Source organism: Hesperophylax consimilis, chromosome 17, assembly GCF_061612785.1.
Source record: "Hesperophylax consimilis isolate HC1 chromosome 17, BYU_Hcon_1.0, whole genome shotgun sequence".
NCBI lineage: Eukaryota > Metazoa > Arthropoda > Insecta > Trichoptera > Limnephilidae > Hesperophylax > Hesperophylax consimilis.
Genome location: NC_142852.1, coordinates 3,332,661 through 3,340,053, shown reverse-complemented (window position 1 = coordinate 3,340,053; position 7,393 = coordinate 3,332,661).

Here is a 7,393-nt window from a genome sequence, read left to right as displayed (position 1 = left end):
AATCCCTTACTGGTAATGCTATTAATGTGATTCAAGAAGCGTAATTTGGAGTCAAAGATAACTCCAAGGTCATTGAATTCAAAAACTCTTTTTAGATTGGTATTGTTAATTGAGTAGTCGAATAGTAAAGGGGTTTTAGATCTATGGAAACTGCACGTTTGGCATTTGTTGATATTAAGATGTAATTTGTTTACGATGCACCATTCATAAAGTTTATTTAAATTCATTTGTAGAGTTAAGCAATCAGAAGAATTACCGATCGATTTAAACATCTTTAGATCGTCGGCGAATAGAAGAAAGTGAATATTATCGAAAATTAGTGAAATGTCATTAATAAATAGTAGGAAAAGAATTGGTCCTAGGTGGGAACCTTGGGGGACCCCACTTGAGGCAAAAAAAGTGTAAGAAGTTGTGGAGGTAATTTTTTCAGATAATTTTCTGTATGATAAGTAACTTCTAAGCCATTCGAGAAAGTTACCGCTCATTCCCAAGTGTTCTAATTTTTTCAATAAAATGCGATGAGAAACAAAAACTATTTCATTCACTGGAAATGGAAAATAATGCATTTCAATAGCTATTTTGTTGAAATTTAAATTAATTGTTCCTTTGGCAGCCATTTTTTAAATATGAATACCGCACAAGAGTCCCAACCGTCTGGAGCCAGTGAGACTATGGCATCCCCAATTGGGGGAGACTGAAGGCAGTAGGGAGGGGAAGTGAAAGGTATGGAATTAAAACCATTTCAAGCATGGTGGTCTTACACCAGGGCGATACTGAGAGTATATTCCACTCTGGAACACGCCGCAAGTATACTATGTATTATTATTATTTGTGAAAAGCGGTGATTTCAATAACATTTCACAAGATTTACAATTAATCATATACCTACTAGTACGTTGATCTATTATGTATATACATTTATTAAATCAGTTGCCACGCATCATTGTGTTACAAATAATCTTGAATTGGTTGAGGTTTGACTGAAACATGTCTATCTTTGAAGGAAGTTGGTTTAAAAGCGTAGTCATTCTCCTCAGAGACATGAGCATTGGTAGGTTGGTCCTGCCTCTTGGAATAATAAAAAGGCCTGTGCTGCCTAGCTCTGGTGAAGTTATCGGGGACAAAACATAATACGCTCCAGAACATCAGGATTGCGAATGTGTCTGTTAGGCAGCTTATGTGCTACTAACACCATTGCAACATTTCTCCTTAACCCCCGACTAACGGATTGCTAGTCGAGAGTCTTACCCCTCGACCACGCCATTGTTATCAATGTTAAAGTTACGCTTTATAATATTAAGCTGAATGTTTGGTTTGCGCCCGTACATAGTCGCAATATGAATGTTAATAAATAGTTTTTTTTCCGTGTAAAAAGTACAAATTCAATATTGGATTGAATCACTGATACAATATTTTGATAATGAACTCTTTTAAGCATTCCCTAAAAGGTTACTGAATTAGTTGTTTCTGATTGCTATCTAACTTATTCAAAGTGTTTTTAAAATAAAATAGGGCTATTAAACGTGTCCTGTGTATCTGTATATTTACCTAACTGGTGTGTTGGTTATCCAGTGAACTTTGTAGGTTATGTTTGAATTCAGTTGCCCCACACCACTGACTCTATCCAAGGGATATAAGAAGACACGCGGGTGTAGATAGCAGGAATACCGGCTGCACACGTATTCGAACCGTATGAAGTCACCCCCACCAGGTACCTACTGTTCAACTTATACATGGACGAATTAACCCACAGATTAAACAATGCTGGAGTGGGCTGCCACATCGGAAGTCTATGTGTTAACAATATGAGCTACGCACATGATATGGTTCTGATGGCACCGTCAATACGGGGATTAAGAATTCTCCTGAAAATCTGTGAGGAATTTGCTCACGAAACCAACATGATCTATAATGCGAAAAAAACAGCACTGTTGGTCATAAAACACGGGGAAGGCCCAAAAAACATTCCCCCAGTCTTTTTGAACGGTGAGATTCTGAAAACAGTAGAAACCACAAAATATCTAGGACATATCATCAACAACAAGTTAACGGATGATGAAGATATTGACAGGCAGAGGCGTGTACTGAGTATAAAATGTAACATGCTCAGTAGAAGATTTCGGCTCTGTAGTCCACGAGTGAAAAGGACGCTCTTCTTAGCCTTTTGCACCACCCTGTACACATGCGAGCTCTGGGCTAATTTCAAGAAAAGAACAATGGAAAGGCTTCGGGTTCAATATAATAACGCCTACCGATTGATGTTCGGACTCCCAAGGCACTGCAGTGCCTCCTCGATGTTAACAGAAGGGCGAGTTCCAGGATTTACAGCTCTGTTAAGAACCAGGATTGCAGGACTGAGGGAAAGGATAAACCATTCCAGAAACACTATTATCATAGAATCCCGTCTGACTTCAGGATCGAGCATTGAAGACCATTGGAGAAAGATATTTTCTCCCACAATCTTAGATCCGATGGATTTCCGTGCTTCTCTGCTTTAACTTAATTTCATTTTCTATTTAATTTTAATTTTTTTTTTTTTTTAATCTCTTTTTATTTATTTTACTTTATGTAAATATTATTTGTACTTATATCCTCTATGGGATGTGTGGGATTGCACTAACCTCCCCACATCCTGGAATAAAGAATTTATTATAATAATAATAATTATTATTATAGGTCAGCAAATTGGTTCGGTATGCGGGCCCATTTCAATGCTTTTCCGTGGTCAGCTGTTTGTTTTCGGACTTCGGACCCTTCAAGATGTGCCCAGGAGATTGGTGAAGTCATCAAATCGGCGATAGATGGCTTCATACAATCGACTACTAAAGAAACTGGTGTGGGCTCAAAGACGTGGTTCAGTCGACAATGCTCCGAAGCAGTTCGACGAAAAAACGCGGCTTACCGAGCCTACAACACATCTCGAACGCCCGAAAGCAGATCAGCATACAACAAATCGGCAAAGGAATGCAAGAGAATCATTAATAGGTCAAAATTCGAACACGACCTGCAGATCAGCAAAAAGCTGGCTGCCTGCCCGCATGGCAGCAGAGCCATTCTGGTCGCTTGCGGGCTCAATAGGTCGAAATTTTTGCAAACCGAGTTTGCCACCTCTCACCAGACCTGACGGCTCACTAGCAAACACCGCCACCGAAAAAGCTAACCTATTAGGGAAAATGTTTGCGGAATATCGACCCTCGACGACGGAGGTGCTGTTCCGCCGTCGGTTCCTCACTGCGGCTTCTATATGAAAAAGCTGAGGATCCGGCATCGGGATGAACTTCACGTCATACGGGGGCTCGATGTTAACAAAGCTAGTGGACCTGATGGAATACCTGCCCTGGTATTGCAGAGGAGTGCTGCGGAAATAGTTCCAGTTTTGACAAAGCTCTTCAAAATGTCCCTGAAGTGTGGCACTGTGCCCTCTGGTTGGAAAAAATCGGTCATTCACCCTATTCCCAAGAAAGGTGACCGCTCCGACCCGGCCAACTACCGCCCCATAGCGATCACATCAGTTCTGTCCAAAGTGATGGAACGTGTGATCAACGACAAACTGCTCACATACCTCGAGAAGAACAAAATTATCAACGACCGTCAATACGGATTCCGGTGGAACCGCTCGTGCGGTGATCTTCTCGCATATGTGACGCATGTTTGGGGGCGGTGCCTGGAACGTCACGGTGAGACCCAAACGGTCGCATTAGACATATCCAAGGCCTTTGACCGGGTCTGGCACCGAGGATTTGTCAACAAATTGCCTTCTTACGGACTTCCCGCATCCCTGTGTACGTGGATTGCTGACTTTTTAAGGGATAGGTCGATTCAGGCAGTTGCTGACGGTTTCACCTCATCCTCACACTCTATAAATGCTGGCGTCCCAAAGGGATCGGTTCTGTCTCCGACTTTGTTTTTGTTGCACATCAATGACCTTTTGACATGTGCACCGATTCATTGTTACGCGGATGTCAGTACAGTTCATGATAGCTTTTTGTTTGACAAGCCCTCAAAGGGCACACAAACTCCAACGGCTCGGAGGGCTTTGAAGCAGAGAATGGACGGTTATATCGAGAGTATTTCCTCCTGGGGTAAAAATAATCTCGTCGAATTTAATGTTCCAAATGTTTTCACAATCCTGTCTGATTACGTCTAAAAGGGATCTAAATGATAATCTAGTCTCCTTCAACGGAAGCAATCTTCCGAACAGGCCTTCCATTGATATGCTTGGTGTAACTATAAGTGACCAGCTCAGGTATGGGGGCTCCATCGAAGCCAGAGTAAAGCTGGCCTCTCAGAAGCTGGGCGTACTGTACAGGGCCCGCAGATACTTGAATAGTACACAACTGCTGACCCTGTACAAATCGCAAGTGCGCCCTACTGTCGAATTTGGTAGCCATCTCTGGTCCGGAGCTCCTAAATACCTGAAAAAAACCCTTGACTCTGTGCAAAAACAGGCGGTCCGTTTGATAGATTCCCCAATCTTAACAAACGGACCGCAATCTTTAGAGCACAGGCGTCAGGTAGGTATGCTGTCCTTGTTCTATCGGTATTACAATGGAAGATGCTCTGAGAAACTAGCGTCATTGATCCCTTCGGCACCGGTGCGTAGTCGGGATACACGCCAAACGCGCGCCCAACATTTGTACACGGTTGACATTTGTCACATGAGAACGGGTCGCTTCTACGATTCGTTCTTAAGTTCAACAGCTCGGCTGTGGAACGAACTGCCGGCCTCTGTGTTTCCTCCCTCCTACAACATGGGACTCTTCAAGACCCATGTTCACTCCTTCCTCTCCACAAAAAGAACCTCCGCACAGCATCCCCAAAGATGACATAGGCCCTGAGGGAAATTATTTTCTTCCGGGCCTCCTGTGTGGAGTTAATATAAAAAAAAATTACTATCTTATTTGTCGTTAACCCTCAACTAGGCAAGGATATCAAAAATGAAATTTTAAAAGTTAAACCGTGTTATTAGGTTTCTGGGTCTAAAAGAGTTCATCAAAAAAATGGCAATAAATTATGTTTTTAAATTTTCAGTAATGTCAGAGTTCAAATAATGTTAACTACGGTAAACAACGTAAAGTTAGATTTAAATAAAAATTGTAGAGAAAAAGTAGTTATCTGTTTTTACTCGAATATTTCAACTTTGTTTTTAAATTAAAGAGTTTTCGTTTTTATAGAATAAAATCATAGAGTATATTGGCATTGCAGCCTTTACAAACCCCACATGTTCTATTTTTAATTCATGGTATACTGTTTTCTGTTCCCTGCTTGGCAACATTACACAGGATCAATACTTAATTAATTTTAATTCTCGTTCCTCCTGATTTTCTCTACAATTGGCAATATATTTTAGCAGAATAATCTTAATAACTATTTTCAAAGTGAAAAAATTTACGAATTTGTGGATTACGCTTTAACGGCATTATATCTGCTTTAAACACGTAACGAAATGTACAATTGCATGAAGCCATTTCGACAACAATTTTCAATTATTAAAATTAAAAAAAAAAATCTTAATTTAAAATTTGTCGGTTCTGTTATGTACGGAGAAAAATACTTACTTTTTAAAATATCAGAGGAAAATCATCATCAGTCAAATCAATGTAATTTTTTCTGTCTGCCCAGGTAGTACGTTCTCGAGCGGTTGAAGTACTTAGTGGCTGTGTTTACCAAATAATTCTAGTAGGTACAAGGTGCGATCTCCACAAGGTAAACAGAAAAGAAAATGTTATAGAACGCACTAGTAGCTGCTTCTACAGTTTTGACAGAAGAAGTAATTTTGAAGTGTAAAAATATTATTTGAAAAAATTATTAAATATATTACTGTACAGATATTCACATATATTTTGATATTCATGTTAGAAGCATGACATCATTATCTTTTTTACAGATACATTTACATTAAAGTTACACGTACATTTAAGTTTAAAAACAAATCAATTCTTTTACAATGCGATTCAGAACAAATTCAAAGAAATCGAAAGGTTTTACATATTTTGAACATTATAAAATTATACTAATATAATATACTGGAAACTCTCTGGTGAAACATTTCATATCAATTACTAGAATTAATTCTGAAAATAGTTTTCGTGAAGGTGAATGTTAACGCAAGGAACAAGAAAAGTGTCCAGTCAAAGAGTTTTTTCAAGAAAATGCATAATTGCAAATGAAAAAAATTAAGTGAGTGCGAAAGTTGTTTTGATACAATGAAATGTTTAAACGGAACATGAAAAAGGTTTTTCTCCACCGTAAGTAAGCATGTTACACTTTTTTGCATGTTACACTTTTTTGCAAGTTTTTTTTCAAATCTCTCTTATGAGAACGTGAATAATGCAGCCAGAAACCGAAAAAGTTTTTTCTCAGCTGTAAGTCAGCAAGTTTTTCTTCATGGTACACTATTGATAACTTGCATAGTTGCACTCAGAACAAGAAAAAGGGGTTTTTCTCCGCTCTGAGTAGGCATGAGTTCCAGAAAATATCCTATATGGGGTGGCCTTTCCTAGAAACTGAATATGTGCACTTGGAAAATGAAAAAGGTTTATCGACACTGTGAGTCAACATGTGGCTTTTTAGATAAGCGTTTTGAGAATATCCATAGATGAACAAGGCACAAGAAAAGTTTTCTTCGTAGTGAGTCAACATGCAATTCAGATTGCCTTTACAATAACATTAATATGTGCACTTGGAACATTAGACAGGTTTTCCGCCACTGTAAGTCAGCACGTGGGTCTTTAGATTGGCGTTTTGATACAGTGAAATGTTTAAACGGAACATGAAAAAGGTTTTTCTCCACCGTAAGTAAGCATGTTACACTTCAGATAACATTTATAGTTGCACGCGGAACATTAAAGAGGTTTTCCTACGAAGTGAAAGAGCATATGGCTCTTCAGTTGGCCCTTTTGATAACAAGCATAGTTGCACACAAAACGTGAAAAAGGTTTTTCTCCACTGCGAGTCAGCAAGTGTCTCTTCAGGTTACCTTGTTGATAACTTGCATAGTTGCGCTCCAACCATCAAAGAGGTTTTTCTCCACTGTGAGTCAACGTGTGCCTCTTCAGCTGACCCTTTCGAAAACACGCATATTTTCACACGGAACATGAAAAAAGTTTTTCTCTACTGTGAATCCGAATGTGTCTTTTAAGGTGGCTTTTTTGGTTCGATGCATAGTTGCACACAGAACATGAAAAGGGTTTTTCTCCACTGTGAATCAGCATGTGTCCATTTAGGTTGCTTTTTCGATAACATGCATAGTTGCAAAAGGAACACGAAAAAGGTTTTTCTCCACTGTGAGTCAGCATGTGGCTCTTCAGTTGACCCTTCTGATTACACGCATAGTTGCAAGCGGAACATGAAAAAGGTTTTTCTCCACTGTGAATCAGCATGTGTCTCTTTA